The sequence below is a fragment of the Cryptomeria japonica genome, unplaced genomic scaffold, assembly GCF_030272615.1.
Source record: "Cryptomeria japonica unplaced genomic scaffold, Sugi_1.0 HiC_scaffold_43, whole genome shotgun sequence".
NCBI classification, from domain to species: Eukaryota; Viridiplantae; Streptophyta; class Pinopsida; order Cupressales; family Cupressaceae; genus Cryptomeria; species Cryptomeria japonica.
In genome coordinates, this window is record NW_026728865.1 from 517,501 (window position 1) to 542,500 (window position 25,000).

At 60.7% G+C, this 25,000-nt stretch overlaps 2 non-coding genes across 2 annotated transcripts; both read right to left on the minus strand.

The window, feature by feature from the left end:
- Positions 1 to 4,192: 4,192 nt before the first annotated feature.
- LOC131862480 (5S ribosomal RNA) lies at positions 4,193 to 4,311 on the minus strand. The gene has a single exon (XR_009361494.1). It is a non-coding gene; the product is annotated as a 5S ribosomal RNA (ribosomal RNA).
- A 7,805-nt stretch (positions 4,312 to 12,116) lies between these two features.
- Positions 12,117 to 12,235, minus strand: LOC131862504 (5S ribosomal RNA). Its single transcript, XR_009361517.1, has one exon. It is a non-coding gene; the product is annotated as a 5S ribosomal RNA (ribosomal RNA).
- Between the last annotated feature and the right edge of the window lie 12,765 nt (positions 12,236 to 25,000).

Sequence of the window (25,000 nt, forward strand, 5' to 3'; positions counted from 1 at the left end):
TGGTTGGGTTGCGCGCCCTGGTGCGCACCAAGGAGCGCTCTGAAGTGTGCTCCAAGGTGCGGCGTGCACGAAGTCGGAGCCCGGTTTGCCCCGGGTGTGCACCTCGGGTGCGCACCTCGCGTGCACCTTCGCTGCGGTGGGCACCTTGGCTGGGTTGCGCGCCTTGGTGGGCACCATGCAGTGCACGAAGTCGGAGCCCGGATTGCCCCGGGCGCGCACCTCCGCCAGGGTGGGCACCTTGGTGCGCACAACTTGCCTGGGCTGCGCACCAGGAAGGGCTCAAGATGGCACCCGCGTTCCGTTTTTTTCACTATCTTTCAGAACGGAAATTTTAAAATCTCGTTTTTTTTTGCCTTTTCTGGAAATTAGTGAAGGCAGCGCATCAAAGGTGCGCAACGCTGGTGCGAACCTGGGAGCGCTCCGATGTGTGCTCCAAGGTGCGGCGTGCACGAAGTCGGACCCCGGTTTGCCCCGGGTGCGCACCTCGCGTGCACCTTGGTGCGCACACCTTGGCTGGGTTGCGCGCCCTGGTGGGCACCATGGTGCGCACCAAGGAGCGCTCCGAAGTGTGCTCCAAGGTGCGGCGTGCACGAAGTCGGAGCCCGGTTTGCCCCGGGTGCGCACCTCGCGTGCACCTTCGCCGCGGTGGGCACCATGGCGTGCACGAAGTCGGAGCCCGGTTTGCCCCGGGTGCGCACCTCGCGTGCACCTTCGCCGGGGTGGGCACCTTGGTGTGCAGACCTTGGCTGGGTTGCGCGCCCTGGTGGGCACCATGGTGCGCACCAAGGAGCGCTCCGAAGTGTGCTCCAAGGTGCGGCCTGCACGAAGTCGGAGCCCGGTTTGCCCCGGGTGTGCACCTCGGGTGGGCACCTTGGTGCGCATGCCTTGCCTGGGCTGCGCACCAGGGCGGGCTCAAGATGGCACCCGCGTTCCTTTTTTTTCACTATCTTTCAAAACGGAAATTTTAAAATCTCATTTTTTTTTGCCTTTTTCTGGAAATTAGTGAAGGCAGCGCATCAAAGGTGCGCACCTCGCTGCCCACCACGGTGCGCAACGCCGGTGGGCACCCGGGAGTGCTTCGAAGTGTGCTCCAAGGTGCTGCGTGCACGTTGTCGGAGCCCGGTTTGCCCCGGGTGCGCACCTCGCGTGCACCTTCGTCGGGGTGGGCACCTTGGCTGGGTTTGCCCCGGCTGCGCTCCGAAGCGGGGTTATTGGAGCGCCGCCTCTTTTTTTGTCGGAGCGTTTGGTGGGGTTTCTCGCATTGGCTCTTCCGAGGCCCGGTTGCCACCCTGGCGCGCACGAAGTCGGAAGTAGGGTTAATTGCCCGGGTGCGCACCTTTGCCAGGGTGGGCACCTTACCTGGGCTGCGCACCAGGGCGGGCTCAAGATGGCACGCGCGTTCCGTTTTTTTCACTATCTTTCAAAACGGAAATTTTAAAATCTCCTTTTTTTTTTGCCTTTTCTGGAAATTAGTGAAGGCAGCGCATCAAAGGTGCGCACCTCGCTGCCCACCTTGGTGTGCTCTGAGGTGCGCACCCGGGAGCGCTACGAAGTGTGCTCCAAGGTGCGGCGTGCACGTTGTCGGAGCCCGGTTTGCCCCGGGTGCGCACCTCGCCTGCACCTTGGCCGGGGTGGGCACCTTGGCTGGGTTTGCCCAGGGTGCGCTCCGAAGCGGGGTTACTGGAGCGCCCCCTCTTTTTTTGTCAGAGCGTTTGGTGGGGTTTCTCGCATTGGCTCTTCCCAGGCCCGGTTGTTGGGTGCGCTCCCACCCTGGCGCGCGCGAAGTTGGAAGTTGGGTTAATTGCCCGGGCGCGCACCTTCGCCAGGGTGGGCACCTTGGTGCGCACACCTTGGCTGGGCTGCGCACCAGGGCGGGCTCAAGATGGCACCAGCATTCCCTTTTTCTCACTATCTTTCAAAACGGAAATTTTAAAATCTCGTTTTTTTTTTGCCTTTTATGGAAATTAGTGAAGGCATCGCATCAAAGGTGCGCACCTCGCTGCCCACCTTGGTGTGCTCCGAGGTGCCCACCACGGTGCGCAACGCCGGTGCGAACCCGGGAGCGCCCCGATGTGTGCTCCAAGGTGCGGCGTGCACGAAGTCGGACCCCGGTTTGCCCCGGGTGCGCACCTCGCGTGCACCTTGGTGCGCACACCTTGGCTGGGTTGCGCGGCCTGGTGGGCACCATGGTGCGCACCAAGGAGCGCTCCGAAGTGTGCTCCAAGGTGCGGCGTGCACGAAGTCGGAGCCCGGTTTGCCCCGGGTACGCACCTCGCGTGCACCTTCGCCGGGGTGGGCACCTCGGCTGGGTTGCGCGCCCTGGTGCGCACCAAGGAGCGCTCCGAAGTGTGCTCCAAGGTGCGGCGTGCACGAAGTCAGAGCCCGGTTTGCCCCGGGTGCGCACCTTCGCCGCGGTGCGCACCATGGCGTGCACGAAGTCGGAGCCCGGTTTGCCCCGGGTGCGCACCTCGCGTGCACCTTCGGCGGGGTTGCGCGCCCTGGTGGGCACCATGGTGCGCACCAAGGAGCGCTCCGAAGTGTGCTCCAAGGTGCGGCGTGCACGAAGTCGGAGCCCGGTTTGCCCCGGGTGCGCACCTCGCGTGCACCTTCGGCGGGGTTGCGCGCCCTGGTGGGCACCATGGTGCGCACCAAGGAGCGCTCCGAAGTGTGCTCCAAGGTGCGGCGTGCACGAAGTCGGAGCCCGGTTTGCCCCGGGTGCGCACCTCGCGTGCACCTTCGCCGCGGTGGGCACCATGGCGTGCACGAAGTCGGAGCCCGGTTTGCCCCGGGTGCGCACCTCGCGTGCACCTTCGCCGGGGTGGGCACCTCGGCTGGGTTGCGCGCCCTGGTGCGCACCAAGGAGCGCTCCGAAGTGTGCTCCAAGGTGCGGCGTGCACGAAGTCGGAGCCCGGTTTGCCCCGGGTGCGCACCTCGCGTGCACCTTCGCCAGGGTGGGCACCTCGGTGCGCACACCTTCTCAATGTTTTCTTGCCTTTTCTGGAAATTGGTGAAGGCAGCGCATCAAAGGTGCGCACCTCGGTGTGCTCCGAGGTGCGAACCCGAGAGCGCTCCGAGGTGCCCACGAAGTCGAAAGTCGGGTTAATTGCATTGTTTTCCCCGGGTGCGCTCCGAGGTGCGCAACATCGACGCGCACCAAGGAGGGCTCCGAAGTGTGCTCCAAGGTGCGCACGATGGCGTGCACCTCTGGTGCGCACGATTCGGAGCTCGGTTTGACCGGGGTGCGCACACCTTGGCTGGGTTGCGCACCTTTTGTGCGCTCCAAGGTGCGCACGAAGTCGGAGCTCGGTTTGCCCCGGGTGCGCACCTTCGCCAGGGTGCGCACCTTGATGCGCACGCCTTGGCTGGGCTGCGCACCTTGGTGGGCGCCATGGTGCGCACCTTTCGTGCGCTCCAAGGTGCGCACGAAGTCGGAGCTCGGTTTGCCCCGGGTGCGCACCTTGGTGGGCGCCATGGTGCACTCCGAGGTGCCCAAGATTGGTGCGCACCAAGGAGCGCTCCGAAGTGCGCTCCAAGGTGCGCGCGAAGTCGAAAGTTGGGTTAATTGTCCGGTTTGCCTCGGGTGCGCACCTTGCGTGCACCTTCGCCAGGGTGGGCGCCTTGGTGCGCACACCTTGGCTGGGCTGCGCACACCTTGGCACCCGCGTTTCCTTCATTTTAAATTTTTTTTTTTTACAATCTCTCAAGTGGGAAATTCTATAATCTCAACTTTTTTTGCCTTTTCAGGAAACTTTTGAATGGAGCGCATCATTGGTGCGCTCCGAAGTGTGCTCCAAAGCTCTCTCCAGCTGCGTGCACCTGCCCCGGCCGCGCACCCGGCCCCGCCCAGCTTCGCTCACCTGTCCCGGGCGTCTGGTGCGGAACCTTAGAGTAAGAAACATCACCGTGCACCTTGGCCAACGTGCGCGACTCGACCGAGCGCGCACTGGCCGAGGTGCACACCGATTTCACCTGGGTGCGCGCGCAGCACCTCGGGCGCACCGGGGTGCGCGCACAACGCCCGGGTTGCACCGTGGCCTGTGTGCTCGGGGCGCCTCGGGTGCGCGCTCGGTGTCGCCCCCGCGCGCGCGGTAGTGCGGGCAGCGCACCCCGGCCCGGCCCGGCCCCGACGAGAACGCAAACGGGCAAAAGGTTTATTCAAATAGCATTGCGATGCCCGGCGAAAAACTAAAAAAGGGTGCAACACCGGGACTTCCCGGGAGGTCACCCATCCCAGTACTACTCCGGCCCAAGCGCGCTTAACTGCGGAGTTCTGATGGGATCCGGTGCACTAACGCTGGTATGATCGCACCCGTTATGAGCTTGTCGCAGTGTGTACTTAGCAAACCGCGACCCACGTGCGAATCCACCCCGGCCACCCACCCCCGTCGAGGTGCACACCCTCCCTCGCGAAGTGCGCCCCGTTCGCCAAGTGTGAGCCCTGCCCGGGTGCGCGCACCTTGCTAGGGCGTCGGGTGTGCACCCGGCCCGGCCTACGTGCGTGCACCTGGAGGGGGCGTCGTGTGCGTGCAGTGTCCCGTCTGCAACGCGGTGCCCACACACCACCTCGGGCGCAACGACCTGCGCTCACATGTGGGCCGAGTGCACCTTGGTGCATGTTCGGGGCGCCTCGGGTGCACGCTCGATCTTGCCCCGGTGCACCAAGGCGCTCGGTTTGCCCCGGGTGCGCACTTGGTGCAAGGTGGGCACCCAAAATAGGGATCAAGCACCAAAACACAAGTTTCGGGATGCAAAATGGGACCCAAGGACCACAAATGCGTTCCAAGACCCATGATGGGTCCACGAGAACAAAAATGTGTTCCGAGACTTAATAAACAAATATTGGGTTTTAGGAGAAGAAACATGCTCTGATGCCCAAAACGAGAATCGACCCCGAAAAGGCCACAGGCCAAAAGTGGGATGCGAGACAAAAAAAAATGGGACCCGAGGACCAAAATTGGGTTCCCAGGTCGAAGACAGGGCAACCGGACAAGAAACGACCTCTAAGGCTCGAAATGAGTCCCGACGACTAAAACTTGACAAGAAGCACCCATCAGGCACCCAACTCGACACCCATGGGATGCCGACCCACCCGGGCTTCCACCTAGCACACCTTGGCACCCACCCACCCTCGCACCCAACCTCGCACCCAACTTAGCACCTTTGAACCCACATTGGCACTCACCCTGACCCTGGCACCTTGGAACCCACATTGGCACTCACCTTGACCCTGGCACCCACCTTTGCACTCACCTTGGGACCCACCCTGGCTCCCACCTCGGCACCCACCCAGACACCCACCTTGGTTCCTTGGCACCCACCTTGGATCCTTGGCACCCACCCCGACACCCACCTTGGCACGCAACTTGGCTACTTGCCACCCACCTTGGCTCCTTGACGCCCACCCCGACAACCACCCCGTGACCTACCCTGGCTAGGGTTGGTGCACACCCACCCTGGTGCCCACCTTGGCACCCACCCTATGACCCACCTTGGCACGCACCTTAGTACCCACCCCGTTACCCACCCTAGGACCCACCCCGTGACCCACCTTGGCCAGGGTGGGTGCCTTGGTGCGCACAACTTGCCTGGGCTGCACACCAGGGCGGGCTCAAGATGGCACCCGCGTTCCGTTTTTTTCACTATCTTTCAAAACGGAAATTTTAAAATCTCATTTTTTTCTTTTTTTTGCCTTTTCTGGAAATTAGTGAAGGCAGCGCATCAAAGGTGCGCAATGCTGGTGCGAACCTGGGAGCGCTCCGATGTGTGCTCCAAGGTGCGGCGTGCACGAAGTCCGAGCCCGGTTTGCCCCGGGTGCGCACCTCGCGTGCACCTTCGCCGGGGTGAGCACCTTGGCTGGGTTGCGCGCCCTGGTGCGTACCAAGGAGCGCTCTGAAGTGTGCTCCAAGGTGCGGCGTGCACGAAGTCGGAGCCCGGTTTGCCCCGGGTGTGCACCTCGGGTGCGCACCTCGCGTGCACCTTCGCTGCGGTGGGCACCTTGGCTGGGTTGCGCGCCTTGGTGGGCACCATGCAGTGCACGAAGTCGGAGCCCGGTTTGCCCCGGGCGCGCACCTCCGCCAGGGTGGGCACCTTGGTGCGCACAACTTGCCTGGGCTGCGCACCAGGAAGGGCTCAAGATGGCACCCGCGTTCCGTTTTTTTCACTATCTTTCAGAACGGAAATTTTAAAATATCGTTTTTTTTTGCCTTTTCTGGAAATTAGTGAAGGCAGCGCATCAAAGGTGCGCAACGCTGGTGCGAACCTGGGAGCGCTCCGATGTGTGCTCCAAGGTGCGGCGTGCACAAAGTCGGAGCCCGGTTTGCCCCGGGTGCGCCCTGGTGGGCACCATGGTGCGCACCAAGGAGCGCTCCGAAGTGTGCTCCAAGGTGCGGCCTGCACGAAGTCGGAGCCCGGTTTGCCCCGGGTGTGCACCTCGGGTGGGCACCTTGGTGCGCATGCCTTGCCTGGGCTGCGCACCAGGGCGGGCTCAAGATGGCACCCGCGTTCCTTTTTTTTCACTATCTTTCAAAACGGAAATTTTAAAATCTCATTTTTTTTTGCCTTTTTCTGGAAATTAGTGAAGGCAGCGCATCAAAGGTGCGCACCTCGCTGCCCACCACGGTGCGCAACGCCGGTGGGCACCCGGGAGTGCTTCGAAGTGTGCTCCAAGGTGTTGCGTGCACGTTGTCGGAGCCCGGTTTGCCCCGGGTGCGCACCTCGCGTGCACCTTCGTCGGGGTGGGCACCTTGGCTTGGTTTGCCCCGGCTGCGCTCCGAAGCGGGGTTATTGGAGCGCCGCCTCTTTTTTTGTCGGAGCGTTTGGTGGGGTTTCTCGCATTGGCTCTTCCGAGGCCCGGTTGCCACCCTGGCGCGCACGAAGTCGGAAGTAGGGTTAATTGCCCGGGTGCGCACCTTTGCCAGGGTGGCACCTTACCTGGGCTGCGCACCAGGGCGGGCTCAAGATGGCACGCGCGTTCCGTTTTTTTCACTATCTTTCAAAACGGAAATTTTAAAATCTCCTTTTTTTTTTGCCTTTTCTGGAAATTAGTGAAGGCAGCGCATCAAAGGTGCGCACCTCGCTGCCCACCTTGGTGTGCTCTGAGGTGCGCACCCGGGAGCGCTACGAAGTGTGCTCCAAGGTGCGGCGTGCACGTTGTCGGAGCCCGGTTTGCCCCGGGTGCGCACCTCGCCTGCACCTTGGCCGGGGTGGGCACCTTGGCTGGGTTTGCCCAGGGTGCGCTCCGAAGCGGGGTTACTGGAGCGCCCCCTCTTTTTTTGTCAGAGAGTTTGGTGGGGTTTCTCGCATTGGCTCTTCCCAGGCCCGGTTGTTGGGTGCGCTCCCACCCTGGCGCGCGCGAAGTTGGAAGTTGGGTTAATTGCCCGGGCGCGCACCTTCGCCAGGGTGGGCACCTTGGTGCGCAAACCTTGGCTGGGCTGCGCACCAGGGCGGGCTCAAGATGGCACCAGCATTCCCTTTTTCTCACTATCTTTCAAAACGGAAATTTTAAAATCTCGTTTTTTTTTTGCCTTTTATGGAAATTAGTGAAGGCATCGCATCAAAGGTGCGCACCTCGCTGCCCACCTTGGTGTGCTCCGAGGTGCCCACCACGGTGCGCAACGCCGGTGCGAACCCGGGAGCGCCCCGATGTGTGCTCCAAGGTGCGGCGTGCACGAAGTCGGACCCCGGTTTGCCCCGGGTGCGCACCTCGCGTGCACCTTGGTGCGCACACCTTGGCTGGGTTGCGCGGCCTGGTGGGCACCATGGTGCGCAGCAAGGAGCGCTCCGAAGTGTGCTCCAAGGTGCGGCGTGCACGAAGTCGGAGCCCGGTTTGCCCCGGGTGCGCACCTTCGCCGCGGTGGGCACCATGGCGTGCACGAAGTCGGAGCCCGGTTTGCCCCGGGTGCGCACCTCGCGTGCACCTTCGCCGGGGTGGGCACCTCGGCTGGGTTGCGCGCCCTGGTGCGCACCAAGGAGCGCTCTGAAGTGTGCTCCAAGGTGCGGCGTGCACGAAGTCGGAGCCCGGTTTGCCCCGGGTGTGCACCTCGCGTGCACCTTCGCTGCGGTGGGCACCTTGGCTGGGTTGCGCGCCTTGGTGGGCACCATGCAGTGCACGAAGTCGGAGCCCGGTTTGCCCCGGGCGCGCACCTCCGCCAGGGTGGGCACCTTGGTGCGCACAACTTGCCTGGGCTGCGCACCAGGAAGGGCTCAAGATGGCACCCGCGTTCCGTTTTTTTCACTATCTTTCAGAACGGAAATTTTAAAATATCGTTTTTTTTTGCCTTTTCTGGAAATTAGTGAAGGCAGCGCATCAAAGGTGCGCAACGCTGGTGCGAACCTGGGAGCGCTCCGATGTGTGCTCCAAGGTGCGGCGTGCACGAAGTCGGACCCCGGTTTGCCCCGGGTGCGCACCTCGCGTGCACCTTGGTGCGCACACCTTGGCTGGGTTGCGCGCCCTGGTGGGCACCATGGTGCGCACCAAGGAGCGCTCCGAAGTGTGCTCCAAGGTGCGGCGTGCACGAAGTCGGAGCCCGGTTTGCCCCGGGTGCGCACCTCGCGTGCACCTTCGCCGCGGTGGGCACCATGGCGTGCACGAAGTCGGAGCCCGGTTTGCCCCGGGTGCGCACCTCGCGTGCACCTTCGCCGGGGTGGGCACCTTGGTGTGCAGACCTTGGCTGGGTTGCGCGCCCTGGTGGGCACCATGGTGCGCACCAAGGAGCGCTCCGAAGTGTGCTCCAAGGTGCGGCCTGCACGAAGTCGGAGCCCGGTTTGCCCCGGGTGTGCACCTCGGGTGGGCACCTTGGTGCGCATGCCTTGCCTGGGCTGCGCACCAGGGCGGGCTCAAGATGGCACCCGCGTTCCTTTTTTTTCACTATCTTTCAAAACGGAAATTTTAAAATCTCATTTTTTTTTGCCTTTTTCTGGAAATTAGTGAAGGCAGCGCATCAAAGGTGCGCACCTCGCTGCCCACCACGGTGCGCAACGCCGGTGGGCACCCGGGAGTGCTTCGAAGTGTGCTCCAAGGTGCTGCGTGCACGTTGTCGGAGCCCGGTTTGCCCCGGGTGCGCACCTCGCGTGCACCTTCGTCGGGGTGGGCACCTTGGCTGGGTTTGCCCCGGCTGCGCTCCGAAGCGGGGTTATTGGAGCGCCGCCTCTTTTTTTGTCGGAGCGTTTGGTGGGGTTTCTCGCATTGGCTCTTCCGAGGCCCGGTTGCCACCCTGGCGCGCACGAAGTCGGAAGTAGGGTTAATTGCCCGGGTGCGCACCTTTGCCAGGGTGGGCACCTTACCTGGGCTGCGCACCAGGGCGGGCTCAAGATGGCACGCGCGTTCCGTTTTTTTCACTATCTTTCAAAACGGAAATTTTAAAATCTCCTTTTTTTTTTGCCTTTTCTGGAAATTAGTGAAGGCAGCGCATCAAAGGTGCGCACCTCGCTGCCCACCTTGGTGTGCTCTGAGGTGCGCACCCGGGAGCGCTACGAAGTGTGCTCCAAGGTGCGGCGTGCACGTTGTCGGAGCCCGGTTTGCCCCGGGTGCGCACCTCGCCTGCACCTTGGCCGGGGTGGGCACCTTGGCTGGGTTTGCCCAGGGTGCGCTCCGAAGCGGGGTTACTGGAGCGCCCCCTCTTTTTTTGTCAGAGCGTTTGGTGGGGTTTCTCGCATTGGCTCTTCCCAGGCCCGGTTGTTGGGTGCGCTCCCACCCTGGCGCGCGCGAAGTTGGAAGTTGGGTTAATTGCCCGGGCGCGCACCTTCGCCAGGGTGGGCACCTTGGTGCGCACACCTTGGCTGGGCTGCGCACCAGGGCGGGCTCAAGATGGCACCAGCATTCCCTTTTTCTCACTATCTTTCAAAACGGAAATTTTAAAATCTCGTTTTTTTTTTGCCTTTTATGGAAATTAGTGAAGGCATCGCATCAAAGGTGCGCACCTCGCTGCCCACCTTGGTGTGCTCCGAGGTGCCCACCACGGTGCGCAACGCCGGTGCGAACCCGGGAGCGCCCCGATGTGTGCTCCAAGGTGCGGCGTGCACGAAGTCGGACCCCGGTTTGCCCCGGGTGCGCACCTCGCGTGCACCTTGGTGCGCACACCTTGGCTGGGTTGCGCGGCCTGGTGGGCACCATGGTGCGCACCAAGGAGCGCTCCGAAGTGTGCTCCAAGGTGCGGCGTGCACGAAGTCGGAGCCCGGTTTGCCCCGGGTACGCACCTCGCGTGCACCTTCGCCGGGGTGGGCACCTCGGCTGGGTTGCGCGCCCTGGTGCGCACCAAGGAGCGCTCCGAAGTGTGCTCCAAGGTGCGGCGTGCACGAAGTCGGAGCCCGGTTTGCCCCGGGTGCGCACCTTCGCCGCGGTGCGCACCATGGCGTGCACGAAGTCGGAGCCCGGTTTGCCCCGGGTGCGCACCTCGCGTGCACCTTCGGCGGGGTTGCGCGCCCTGGTGGGCACCATGGTGCGCACCAAGGAGCGCTCCGAAGTGTGCTCCAAGGTGCGGCGTGCACGAAGTCGGAGCCCGGTTTGCCCCGGGTGCGCACCTCGCGTGCACCTTCGGCGGGGTTGCGCGCCCTGGTGGGCACCATGGTGCGCACCAAGGAGCGCTCCGAAGTGTGCTCCAAGGTGCGGCGTGCACGAAGTCGGAGCCCGGTTTGCCCCGGGTGCGCACCTCGCGTGCACCTTCGCCGCGGTGGGCACCATGGCGTGCACGAAGTCGGAGCCCGGTTTGCCCCGGGTGCGCACCTCGCGTGCACCTTCGCCGGGGTGGGCACCTCGGCTGGGTTGCGCGCCCTGGTGCGCACCAAGGAGCGCTCCGAAGTGTGCTCCAAGGTGCGGCGTGCACGAAGTCGGAGCCCGGTTTGCCCCGGGTGCGCACCTCGCGTGCACCTTCGCCAGGGTGGGCACCTCGGTGCGCACACCTTCTCAATGTTTTCTTGCCTTTTCTGGAAATTGGTGAAGGCAGCGCATCAAAGGTGCGCACCTCGGTGTGCTCCGAGGTGCGAACCCGAGAGCGCTCCGAGGTGCCCACGAAGTCGAAAGTCGGGTTAATTGCATTGTTTTCCCCGGGTGCGCTCCGAGGTGCGCAACATCGGCGCGCACCAAGGAGGGCTCCGAAGTGTGCTCCAAGGTGCGCACGATGGCGTGCACCTCTGGTGCGCACGATTCGGAGCTCGGTTTGACCGGGGTGCGCACACCTTGGCTGGGTTGCGCACCTTTTGTGCGCTCCAAGGTGCGCACGAAGTCGGAGCTCGGTTTGCCCCGGGTGCGCACCTTCGCCAGGGTGCGCACCTTGATGCGCACGCCTTGGCTGGGCTGCGCACCTTGGTGGGCGCCATGGTGCGCACCTTTCGTGCGCTCCAAGGTGCGCACGAAGTCGGAGCTCGGTTTGCCCCGGGTGCGCACCTTGGTGGGCGCCATGGTGCACTCCGAGGTGCCCAAGATTGGTGCGCACCAAGGAGCGCTCCGAAGTGCGCTCCAAGGTGCGCGCGAAGTCGAAAGTTGGGTTAATTGTCCGGTTTGCCTCGGGTGCGCACCTTGCGTGCACCTTCGCCAGGGTGGGCGCCTTGGTGCGCACACCTTGGCTGGGCTGCGCACACCTTGGCACCCGCGTTTCCTTCATTTTAAATTTTTTTTTTTTACAATCTCTCAAGTGGGAAATTCTATAATCTCAACTTTTTTTGCCTTTTCAGGAAACTTTTGAATGGAGCGCATCATTGGTGCGCTCCGAAGTGTGCTCCAAAGCTCTCTCCAGCTGCGTGCACCTGCCCCGGCCGCGCACCCGGCCCCGCCCAGCTTCGCTCACCTGTCCCGGGCGTCTGGTGCGGAACCTTAGAGTAAGAAACATCACCGTGCACCTTGGCCAACGTGCGCGACTCGACCGAGCGCGCACTGGCCGAGGTGCACACCGATTTCACCTGGGTGCGCGCGCAGCACCTCGGGCGCACCGGGGTGCGCGCACAACGCCCGGGTTGCACCGTGGCCTGTGTGCTCGGGGTGCCTCGGGTGCGCGCTCGGTGTCGCCCCCCGCGCGCGCGGTAGTGCGGGCAGCGCACCCCGGCCCGGCCCGGCCCCGACGAGAACGCAAACGGGCAAAAGGTTTATTCAAATAGCATTGCGACGCCCGGCGAAAAACTAAAAAAGGGTGCAACACCGGGACTTCCCGGGAGGTCACCCATCCCAGTACTACTCCGGCCCAAGCGCGCTTAACTGCGGAGTTCTGATGGGATCCGGTGCACTAATGCTGGTATGATCGCACCCGTTATGAGCTTGTCGCAGTGTGTACTTAGCAAACCGCGACCCACGTGCGAATCCACCCCGGCCACCCACCCCCGTCGAGGTGCACACCCTCCCTCGCGAAGTGCGCCCCGTTCGCCAAGTGTGAGCCCTGCCCGGGTGCGCGCACCTTGCTAGGGCGTCGGGTGTGCACCCGGCCCGGCCTACGTGCGTGCACCTGGAGGGGGCGTCGTGTGCGTGCAGTGTCCCGTCTGCAACGCGGTGCCCACACACCACCTCGGGCGCAACGACCTGCGCTCACATGTGGGCCGAGTGCACCTTGGTGCATGTTCGGGGCGCCTCGGGTGCACGCTCGATCTTGCCCCGGTGCACCAAGGCGCTCGGTTTGCCCCGGGTGCGCACTTGGTGCAAGGTGGGCACCCAAAATAGGGATCAAGCACCAAAACACAAGTTTCGGGATGCAAAATGGGACCCAAGGACCACAAATGCGTTCCAAGACCCATGATGGGTCCACGAGAACAAAAATGTGTTCCGAGACTTAATAAACAAATATTGGGTTTTAGGAGAAGAAACATGCTCTGATGCCCAAAACGAGAATCGACCCCGAAAAGGCCACAGGCCAAAAGTGGGATGCGAGACAAAAAAAAATGGGACCCGAGGACCAAAATTGGGTTCCCAGGTCGAAGACAGGGCAACCGGACAAGAAACGACCTCTAAGGCTCGAAATGAGTCCCGACGACTAAAACTTGACAAGAAGCACCCATCAGGCACCCAACTCGACACCCATGGGATGCCGACCCACCCGGGCTTCCACCTAGCACACCTTGGCACCCACCCACCCTCGCACCCAACCTCGCACCCAACTTAGCACCTTTGAACCCACATTGGCACTCACCCTGACCCTGGCACCTTGGAACCCACATTGGCACTCACCTTGACCCTGGCACCCACCTTTGCACTCACCTTGGGACCCACCCTGGCTCCCACCTCGGCACCCACCCAGACACCCACCTTGGTTCCTTGGCACCCACCTTGGATCCTTGGCACCCACCCCGACACCCACCTTGGCACGCAACTTGGCTACTTGCCACCCACCTTGGCTCCTTGACGCCCACCCCGACAACCACCCCGTGACCTACCCTGGCTAGGGTTGGTGCACACCCACCCTGGTGCCCACCTTGGCACCCACCCTATGACCCACCTTGGCACGCACCTTAGTACCCACCCCGTTACCCACCCTAGGACCCACCCCGTGACCCACCTTGGCCAGGGTGGGTGCACCCACCCTGGTGCCCACCTTGGCACCCACCCATCCTAGCACCCAGCCTGTGACCGGGCTTGGAACCCAACCTTGCACCCGCACCCGTCTTGGCCAGTGTGGGTGCGCACCCATCCTGGCACCCACGTTGTGACACACCCTTTAACCCACGCACCCTAGCACCCACGTTGGCACCCACCTTGGAACCCAACCTAGCAACTTGGCACCCACCCCGTGACCCACCTTGGCATCCACCATAGCAGTCGCCGACTTGGCACCCACCTCGGCACCCACCTTGACACTTGTGGACCCACCTTGCCACTCACCCTAGCATCGACCCATCCTAGCACCCACCCTGGCACCTTTGCACCCTAGCACTCACCCATCCTAGCACCTAACCTGTGACCCACCTTGACACTCACCCTCGCACCCACCTTGGAACCCAACCTAGCACCCACCCACCCTGACACCAACCCTAGCACCTACCCACCCTTGCACCCACCCTGTGACCCATCTTGGCACCCACCCATCCTACCACTCAACCTATCACCCACCTTCTCACCCACCTTGGCATCCACCTTAGCACCCACCCACACTGGCACCTTGGCACCCACCTCGGGCAAGGTGGGTGCACACCCACCCTGGCACCCAATTTAGAACCCACCGAGCATGTTACCCACCTTGGCACCCACATTGCAGCCCACCCTAGTACCCACCCTATGACCCACATTGGCATCCACACCCTAGCACCCAGGCACCTCGACACCCGCCTTGACACCCACCCTAGCACTGAACCTGTGACCCACCTTGGAACTCACCCTAGAACCCACCCACCCTGTGAACCACCTTGGCATCCACCTTAGCACCCACCCACCTTGGCACCCACTCTAGCACTCACCCATCCTAACACCCAACTTGTTACCCACCTTGGCACCCGCCCTCGCGTCCACCTTGAAACCCACCCTAGCACCCACCCACGCAGGAGCCCACCTTGGCACCCAACCTAACACCCACGCATCCTGGCACCCAACTTGTGACCCACCTTGGAACCCACCCTAGTACCCACCTTTGAACCCACTATATCACCAACCCACCTTGGCACCCACCCTATGACCCTCTTTGGAATCCACCCTAGCACGCACCCACCCTGGCACCCACCATGGAGCGCACCCTAGCACCCACCCACCTCGGCACGCACCTCAACACCCACCTTGGTGTGCGCACTGCGCCAACCTCTCAAAGACCCTATGTGGTGCGCTCCAAAGTGTACACCTTTGGTGCGCTCCAAGGTGCGCACCTTTGGTGCACACCGAGGTGCACACCAAAGTGTGCACCGAGGTGAGCACCAAAGTGCACTCCAGGGTGCACACCAAGGCGTGCACCTTTGGTGCGGTCAATGCAAACGAATTCGGAAGTTGGGGTCGATGTCCTAATCGCTGCTGCAGACTACACGTATGAGAATCGGACAAATAGCTTTATATAGGGGAGGTGTTGCGTTTGATGGGTCGACTCCCCTGGTTGTGTGCACTGCACCAACTTCAAAGACCCTGTCTTGTTTAAGAAGTCAAAAGTTGGGGTGGATGTCCTAATCATTGCTGCAGTCTACGCATGTATGAGAATCAGACAAATAGCTTATATAGGGGAGGTGTTGCATTCGGTGGGTTGACTCCCCTGGTTGTGCGCACTGCGCCAACCTCAAAGACCCCGCATAGCAGAAGAAGTCGGAAGTCGGATTTTGGTGAGCACCAAGGCGTGCACCTTTGGTGCGGTCAACGCAGACGAATTCAGAAGTTGGGGTGGATGTCCTAATCGTTGTTGCAGGCTACACATGTATGAGAATCAGACAAATAGCTTATATAGGGGAGGTGTTGGGTTTGATGGGTCAACTCCCTTGGTTGTGCGCATTACGCCAACCTCAAAGACCTTGTTTTCGTTAAGAAGTCAAAAGTTGGGGTCAATGTCCTAATGGCTCCTGCAGGCTACACATGTATGAGAATCGGACAAATAGCTTATATAGGGGAGGTGTTGGGTTTGATGGGTCGACTCCCCTGGTTGTGCGCATTACGTCAACCTCAAAGACCTTGTTTTCGTTAAGAAGTCAAAAGTTGGGGTCGATGTCCTAATTGCTCCTGTAGACTACACATGTATGAGAATCAGACAAATAGCTTATATAGGGGAGGTGTTGGGTTTGATGGGTTGACTCCCCTAGTTGTTCGCATTACACCAACCTCAAAGACCTTGTTTTCGTTTAGAAGCCGAAAGTTGGGGTCGATGTCCTAATTGCTCCTGCAGGCTACGCATGTATGAGAATCAGACAAATAGCTTATATAGGGGAGGTGTTGGGTTTGATGGGTCGACTCCCCTGGTTGTGCGCATTGCGCCAACCTCAAAGACCCTGCATTGCGGATGAAGTCGAAAGTCAGAGTTTGGTGTGCTACAAGGTGTGGTCGAAGGTGCTCACCTAGGTGTGCACCTTTGGAGCACAGGAAAAGTGCCCTCCAAAAGTGCGCACCTTTGGAGTGCACAAAAGTGCCCTCCAAAAGTGCGCACCTTTGGAGCGCAGAAAAGTGCCCTCCAAAAAGTGCCCTCCAAAAGTGCGCACCTTTGGAGCGCAGAAAAGTGCCCTCCAAAAAGTGCCCTCCAAAAGTGCGCACCTTTGGAGCGCAGAAAAGTGCCCTCCAAAAAGTGCCCTCCAAAAGTGCGCACCTTTGGAGCGCAGAAAAGTGCCCTCCAAAAAGTGCCCTCCAAAAGTGCGCACCTTTGGAGCGCAGAAAAGTGCCCTCCAAAAAGTGCCCTCCAAAAGTGCGCACCTTTGGAGCGCAGAAAAGTGCCCTCCAAAAAGTGCCCTCCAAAAGTGCGCACCTTTGGAGCGCAGAAAAGTGCCCTCCAAAAAGTGCCCTCCAAAAGTGCGCACCTTTGGAGCGCAGAAAAGTGCCCTCCAAAAAGTGCCCTCCAAAAGTGCGCACCTTTGGAGCGCAGAAAAGTGCCCTCCAAAAAGTGCCCTCCAAAAGTGCGCACCTTTGGAGCGCAGAAAAGTGCCCTCCAAAAGTGCGCACCTTTGGAGCGCACAAAAGTGCCCTCCAAAAGTGCGCACTTTTGGTGCGCACCAAGGCGCTGGTTCGGTCGTTGCAGGCGAGTTCGGAAGTTGGGGTCGATGTCCTGAGCGGAGGTGCAAACTACACAGGTGTCGGAATCGGACAAATAGCTTATATAGGGGAGGTGTATGCTTCGATGGGTCGACTCCCCAGGTTGAGCGCACCGCGCCAACCTCAAAGACCCTACGGTATGGATGAAGTCGGAAGTTGGGTCCGATGACCGATTCGATTAGTAGGTATGCTCATGAGGTCGGAATTTGGGTCCGATGACCTGCCATGTGCAGGAAGGCGAATGTTGACACTGTGCGTTGCAAGGTGCACACCAAGGCGCTGGTGCGGTCTTTTTAGTCGAGTTCGGAAGTTGGGGTCGATGTCCTGATCGGAGGTGCAAGCTACACAGGTGTGGGAATCGGACAAATAGCTTATATAGGGGAGGTGTATGCTTCGTTGGGTCGACTCCCCGGGTTGAGCGCACCGCGCCAACCTCAAAGACCCTACGGTATGGATGAAGTCGGAAGTTGGGTCCGATGACCGATTCGATATGTAGGCATACTCGCGAGGTCGGAATTTGGGTCCGATGACCTGCCACGTGCAGGAAGGCGAATGTTGGCACTGTGCGTTGCAAGGTGCGCACCAAGGCGCTGGTTCGGTCGTTGGAGGCGAGTTCGGAAGTTGGGGTCGATGTCTTGATCGGAGGTGCAAACTACACAGGTGTGGGAATCGGACAAATAGCTTATATAGGGGAGGTTTATGCTTCGTTGGGTCGACTCCCCGGGTTGAGCGCACCGCGCCAACCTCAAAGACCCTACGGTATGGATGAAGTCGGAAGTTGGGTCCGATGACCGATTCGATATGTAGGCATACTCGCGAGGTCGGAATTTGGGTCCGATGACCTGCCATGTGCAGGAAGGCGAATGTTGGGACTGTGCGTCGCAAGGTGCGCACCAAGGCGCTGGTGCCGTCGTTGCAGTCGAGTTCGGAAGTTGGGGTCGATGTCCTGGTCAGAGGTGCAAACTACACAGGTGTGGGAATCGGACAAATAGCTTATATAGGGGAGGTGTATGCTTCGATGGGTCGACTCCCTGGGTTGAGCGCACCGCGCCAACCTCAAAGACCCTACAGTATGGATGAAGTCGGAAGTTGGGTCCGATGACCGATTCGATACGTAGGCATATTGGCGAGGTCTGAATTTGTGTCCGATGACCTGCCATGCGCAGGAAGGCGGAATTTGGGTCCGATGACCGAGTTGATGGCGTGCCATGCGCAGAAAGGCGGAATTTGGGTCCGATGACCGAGTTGATGTTGATGGCCCGCCATGCACAGGAAGGCGGAATTTGGGTCCGATGACCGATTTGAAGGCGTGCCATACGCAAAAAGGCGGAGTTTGGGTCCGATGACCGAGTTGATATTGATGGCCCGCCATGCGCAGGAAGGCGGAATTTGGGTCCGATGACCTGACATACGCATGGAGTCCGACTCGGGGGCCGATGTTCGATTCGATGACTTGCATTGTGGGTAAAGTCGGAAGTTGTGGTCTTTGACCCGATTCGATGACCAGACTTCGGCTGCTTGAGAATCGGACAAATAACTTATATAGGGGAGGTAGTGTTCTCGAGCATCCTCCCCCCGTGCCCGTTTATGTCGATTGATGCTGGTGCTCGACTGGTTGGAGCGCTCGGATGCAAAAATCTTGCACCAGGATTTATCGATTGTGATGGACACGGCAAGTCTCCTGATTGCTATGCAGGAGCTCATCGTGAATCTCTATGCGGCCTTGGTATGGACTCGACCTGCGGAATGGTTCGGCAATGGTAGTCGCTCCAACACGTCCTTGCAATGGCCACAGAGGTGATTCGACTAGAGCTCCAGTCTAGCTTTTGGGTTGCTTGGCGGACTGGTATAGCCGCGATCGAGTTCCGGCCATGAACGTTTTAGATAGCTCTTGGGCTTTCTGGGACGGAAGTCGGAAGTTTGGGCTGTTGTCCGATTTGATGACCATTCTTCGGATGTGTGAGAATCGGACAAATAACTTATATAGGGGACTGTGTTGTCTCACGCAGCCCCCTCCGTGCCCCTCTATCTCGACCGATGTTGGTGCTTGAAAGGGTTGGGATCGCTCGGATTTATAAACGTGCACCACCATTTGTCGAGTGTGAGGGACGCGGCAGGTCTCCTAAATGCTATGCGGGCGCTCTCTGAGAATCTCTATCCGGCCTCGACACAGACTAGTCTTGCTGAATGGTTTGGCACTGGTAGTCGATCCAACACGTCGTTGTTGTGGCCGCCTAGGCGATTCGATTCGAGCCCCCGTCTAGCTTTTGGGTTGCTTGGCGGATTTTGCCCTATCCGCAAGTGAGCTCGGTCCCTAAACGTTCGAGAAACCCGATTGCTATGCGCCGACTCTCTTTCTTGCGAGCCTCCATCTAGCTTTTGGGTCTCTACGGAACGGAAGTCGGAATCTGGGACCGTTGTTTGATTCGACGAGGCAGACTACGGTTGTGCGAGAATCGGACAAATAACTTATATAGGGGAGGTGTTGACTGGAGCATTCTCCCCCGTGCCCCTCTAACTCGACCAATGCTGGCGCTCGAACGGTGGTAGCGCTCGGATTTTCATTGAGCGCCAGCATTGGTCGATTTAGAGGGGCATGCGAGATTCCCGAATGCTATGCGAGGGCTCTAACGGAAATGTCTATTGGTTTCGGTATGGATGCAATTGCGAGTGGTTCGGCAAAGGTAGTCGTTCCGATGCGTCCATGTCGTGGCCAAATCGATAATTCGATTTGAGCCCTCGTATAGCATTTGGGTCTCTCGATGTGATTCCGCATTCCAGTCCCTTTGGGCACTGCTTGAGCCGCATCCCAGGGGGTTCCCTTCCCAATAATCTGCCTCGCAACCCGATTGCTATGCGGTGAGGCTCCTCGGCCGCCTCGGAACTATCTGTGTATCAGACGCATCGCGGGATAAGGGGTTGGCAACGGTAGTCGCCCCAAGCGCGTCCGATGCTTGGACCATTCCGAGGCGGCCCTGAAGCCTCTTCCGTCTAGCCGTTGGGTCCTTCTCGCCGCATCCCTCGCCTCGCACCCCGATTGCTATGCGGTGAGGCTCCTCGGCCGCCTCGGAACTATCTGTGTATCGGACGCGTCGCGGGATAAGGGGTTGTCACTGGTAGTCGCCCCAAGCGCGTCCGATGCTTGGACCATTCCGAGGCGGCCCTGAAGCCTCTTCCGTCTAGCCGTTGGGTCCTTCTCGCCGCATCCCTCGCCTCGCACCCCGATTGCTATGCGGTGAGGCTCCTCGGCCGCCTCGGAACTATCTGTGTATCGGACGCGTCGCGGGATAAGGGGTTGTCATTGGTAGTCGCCCCAAGCGCGTCCGATGCTTGGACCATTCCGAGGCGGCCCTGAAGCCTCTTCCGTCTAGCCGTTGGGTCCTTCTCGCCGCATCCCTCGCCTCGCACCCCGATTGCTATGCGGTGAGGCTCCTCGGCCGCCTCGGAACTATCTGTGTATCGGACGCGTCGCGGGATAAGGGGTTGTCACTGGTAGTCGCCCCAAGCGCGTCCGATGCTTGGACCATTCCGAGGCGGCCCTGAAGCCTCTTCCGTCTAGCCGTTGGGTCCTTCTCGCCGCATCCCTCGCCTCGCACCCCGATTGCTATGCGGTGAGGCTCCTCGGCCGCCTCGGAACTATCTGTGTATCGGACGCGTCGCGGGATAAGGGGTTGTCACTGGTAGTCGCCCCAAGCGCGTTCGATGCTTGGACCATTCCGAGGCGGCCCTGAAGCCTCTTCCGTCTAGCCGTTGGGTCCTTCTCGCCGCATCCCTCGCCTCGCACCCCGATTGCTATGCGGTGAGGCTCCTCGGCCGCCTTGGAACTATCTGTGTATCGGACGCGTCGCGGGATAAGGGGTTGTCACTGGTAGTCGCCCCAAGCGCGTCCGATGCTTGGACCATTCCGAGGCGGACCCGAAGCCTCTTCCGTGTAGCCGTTGGGTCCTTCTCGCCGCATCCTTCGCCTCGCACCCCGATTGCTATGCGGTGAGGCTCCTCGGCCGCCTCGGAACTATCTGTGTATCGGACGCGTCGCGGGATAAGGGGTTGTCACTGGTAGTCGCCCCAAGCGCGTCCGATGCTTGGACCATTCCGAGGCGGACCCGAAGCCTCTTCCGTCTAGCCGTTGGGTCCTTCTCGCCGCATCCCTCGCCTCGCACCCCGATTGCTATGCGGTGAGGCTCCTCGGCCGCCTTGGAACTATCTGTGTATCGGACGCGTCGCGGGATAAGGGGTTGTCACTGGTAGTCGCCCCAAGCGCGTCCGATGCTTGGACCATTCCGAGGCGGACCCGAAGCCTCTTCCGTCTAGCCGTTGGGTCCTTCTCGCCGCATCCCTCGCCTCGCACCCCGATTGCTATGCGGTGAGGCTCCTCGGCCGCCTTGGAACTATCTGTGTATCGGACGCGTCGCGGGATAAGGGGTTGTCACTGGTAGTCGCCCCAAGCGCGTCCGATGCTTGGACCATTCCGAGGCGGACCCGAAGCCTCTTCCGTCTAGCCGTTGGGTCCTTCTCGCCGCATCCCTCGCCTCGCACCCCGATTGCTATGCGGTGAGGCTCCTCGGCCGCCTTGGAACTATCTGTGTATCGGACGCGTCGCGGGATAAGGGGTTGTCACTGGTAGTCGCCCCAAGCGCGTCCGATGCTTGGACCATTCCGAGGCGGCCCCGAAGCCTCTTCCGTGTAGCCGTTGGGTCCTTCTCGCCGCATCCCTCGCCTCGCACCCCGATTGCTATGCGGTGAGGCTCCTCGGCCGCCTTGGAACTATCTGTGTATCGGACGCGTCGCGGGATAAGGGGTTGTCACTGGTAGTCGCCCCAAGCGCGTCCGATGCTTGGACCATTCCGAGGCGGCCCCGAAGCCTCTTCCGTGTAGCCGTTGGGTCCTTCTCGCCGCATCCCTCGCCTCGCACCCCGATTGCTATGCGGTGAGGCTCCTCGGCCGCCTTGGAACTATCTGTGTATCGGACGCGTCGCGGGATAAGGGGTTGTCACTGGTAGTCGCCCCAAGCGCGTCCGATGCTTGGACCATTCCGAGGCGGACCTGAAGCCTCTTCCCTCTAGCCGTTGGGGCTTTCTCGCCGCATCCCTCGCCTCGCACCCTGATTGCTATGCTGTGAGGCTCCTCGGCCGCCTTGGAACTATCTGTGTATCGGACGCATCGCGGGATAAGGGGTTGGCAGTGGTAGTCGCCCCAAGCGCATCCGATGCTTGGACCATTCCGAGGCGGCCCTGCAGCCTCTTCCGTCTAGCCGTTGGGGCCATCTCGCCGCATCCCCCACCTCGCACCACGATTGCTATGCGGTGAGGCTCCTTGGCCGCCTCGGAACTATCTGTGTATCGGACGCATCGCGGGATAAGGGGTTGTCACTGGTAGTCGCCCCAAGCGCGTCCGATGCTTGGACTATTCCGAGGCGGCCCTGCAGCCTCTTCCGTCTAGCCGTTGGGGCCATCTCGCCGCATCCCCCACCTCCTCGGCCGCCTCGGAACTATCTGTGTATCGGACGCATCGCGGGATAAGGGGTTGGCAGTGGTAGTCGCCCCAAGCGCGTCCGATGCTTGGACTATTCCGAGGCAGCCCTGCAGCCTCTTCCGTCTAGCCTTTGGGGCCATCTCGCCGCATCCCTCGCCTCGCACCCCGATTGCTATGCGGTGAGGCTCCTCGGCCGCCTGGGAACTATCTTCGTATCGGACGCATCGCGGGATAAGGGGTTGTCACTGGTAGTCGCCCCAAGCGCGTCCGATGCTTGGACTATTCCGAGGCGGCCCTGTGGCCTCTTCCGTCTAGCCGTTGGGGCCATCTCGCCGCATCCCCCACCTCGCACCCCGATTGCTATGCGGTGAGGCTCTTCGGCCGCCTTGGAACTATCTTCGTATCGGACGCATCGCGGGATAAGGGGTTGTCACTGGTAGTGGCCCCAAGCGCGTCCGATGCTTGGACTATTCCGAGGCGGCCCTGCAGCCTCTTCCGTCTAGCCGTTGGGGCCATCTCGCCGCATCCCCCACCTCGCACCCCGATTGCTATGCGGTGAGGCTCCTCGGCCGCCTTGGAACTATCTTCGTATCGGACGCATCGCGGGATAAGGGGTTGTCACTGGTAGTCGCCCCAAGCGCGTCCGATGCTTGGACTATTCCGACGCGGCCCTGTGGCCTCTTCCGTCCAGCCGTTGGGGCCATCTCGCCGCATCCCCCACCTCGCACCCCGATTGCTATGCGGTGAGGCTCCTCGGCCGCCTTGGAACCATCTTCGTATCGGACGCATCGCGGGATAGGGGGCTGTCACTGGTAGTCGCCCCAAGCGTGTCCGATGCTTGGACCATTCCTAGGCGGCCCTGAAGCCTCTTCCGTCTAGCCGTTGGGGCCTTCCCGCCCCATCCCTCGCCTCGCACCCCCGATTGCTATGCGGTGAGGCTCCTCGGCCGCCTTGGAACCATCTGTGTATCGGACGCATCGCGGGATAAGGGGTTGGCACTGGCAGTCGCCCCAAGCGCGTCCGATGCTTGGACCATTCCGAGGTGGCCCTGAAGCCTCTTCCGTCTAGCCGTTGGGGCCTTCCCGCCCCATCCCTCGCCTCGCACCCCGATTGATATGCGGTGAGGCTCCTCGGCCGCCTTGGAACTATCTGTGTATCGGACGCATCGCGGGATAAGGGGTTGGCACTGGTAGTCGTCCCAATCGCATCCGATGCTTGGACCATTCCGAGGCGGCCCTGCAGCCTCTTCCGTTTAGCCGTCGGGGCCTTCCCGCCGCATCCCTCGCCTCGCATCCCGATTCCTATGCGGTGAGTCTTCTCGGCCGCCGCGGAACTATACCTGTTATTGCTACTGCATCCTTCGGCTGGTAACCTCCTCTGCCGCCTTGGAACGTTCTCTTTGTCGGACGCGTCGCGGGATAAGGGGTTGGCACTGGTAGTCGCCCCAAGCGCGCCCGATGCATAGACCGCTCCGAGTCGACCTTGCTTTCAGCCTCTCACATGCATAGACCTCTCTGAGTCGACCCTGCAGCCTCTCACGTTTAGCCTTTGGAATCTCGCCTCACAACATGATTGCTATCCTTGATGCATCCCTTGCCTCGAGCCCTGATTGCTTTCTTGGCTGCATCCCTCCTCTCCTCACAGCCCGGTTGTCATCACTGCTTCATCCGTCGCTTCATGCATTCTGGCTGCTGGGCCCTTCCCACCGCACACCTCGATTGCTATCTCTTCTGCATCACACACCCCGATTGCTATCTCTGCTACATCCCTCGGCTCTCACTTCTGCATCCTTCGCCTCACACCTCGATTGCTATCAATGCTGCATCCGTAACCTCACACCCCGATTGCTATGCGGGGAGGCTCCTTGGCCGCCTTGGAAATTTCTGTGTGTCGGACGCACCGCGGGATAAGGGGTTGGCACTGGTAGTCGCCCCAAGTGCGCCCGATTCTTAGACCGCTTCGAGGTGACCTCGTAGCCTCTTTCGTCCAGGCTTCCTGCCTTCAACGCCCTTTTTACACCTCGATTGCTATGCGCGGGCTCGTTGGCGTCTATCACCTCTCTGCGAAGAGTGGCACGATGATTGTTGGGGTAAATCGTAGCAGTCCGATCTCTGGCCTTGGGCCATTGTGAGGGCTGATCGATTTCCTGTGCGCATCTCGTGTTCGCCCAGTAACAGACTCGACGACTTGTAATCGGTCTTGTTCCCGATTGTTCCTGGAGGTAGTCTTCGGAACTCTTGGATTTGACCTGTCACTCGAACTGTCCTCTTCCGAGGATGCTTGTGTGTGTGTGCTTGTGCCATTTCCTTGGCGGTATTAACGAGATATTAAAGAGCGGAGTGAGCGCCTCGCCCAGCTATGTTTGGGGCTCTCACTCCCTTACCCGGTGTGCGACCGCTTTGCACGTAGGTTGCGGAGCATCGCGACTCTTTCGATGTTTGGCGGTTGTCTTCCGGTGATGCGTTGGTCCCGAAGTGCACGTTACTAGCATTTCTGCCATTGTTCTCGATCTTTGGCACGTTCCTTCGTTGCAATTGGATATATATCTCCGTTTATACGCGCAGGCTTCTCCCGCCTATTCAGCGCTGTCCCACTCTCAGCACTCTCGTGGTCTCCTTGGCTTCTCTCTCCCGTGAGCGAGCTCTCTTCTCGAGTCTTTTCCATGTCCCATGGAGGTTGCCTTGCGAAATTCGGGCACACAAACGTGACCGGATAAGAGCGGAATTGCCTATGAGGAGAAGCTCACCTTAGGGAGCAGCAATGCCGAGTGTTTCGACAGAGGGTAGAGGGGGCGTTGTTTGGGCGGTTGCACAAAAGAGTGCTACGTTTGCACTGAAGGTTGCTTCTTCGTCTCCGACGAACTCTTCGAGGCAAAAAAGCTTGTTTACGGGGTCGAGGTGGGACTGTTCGTGC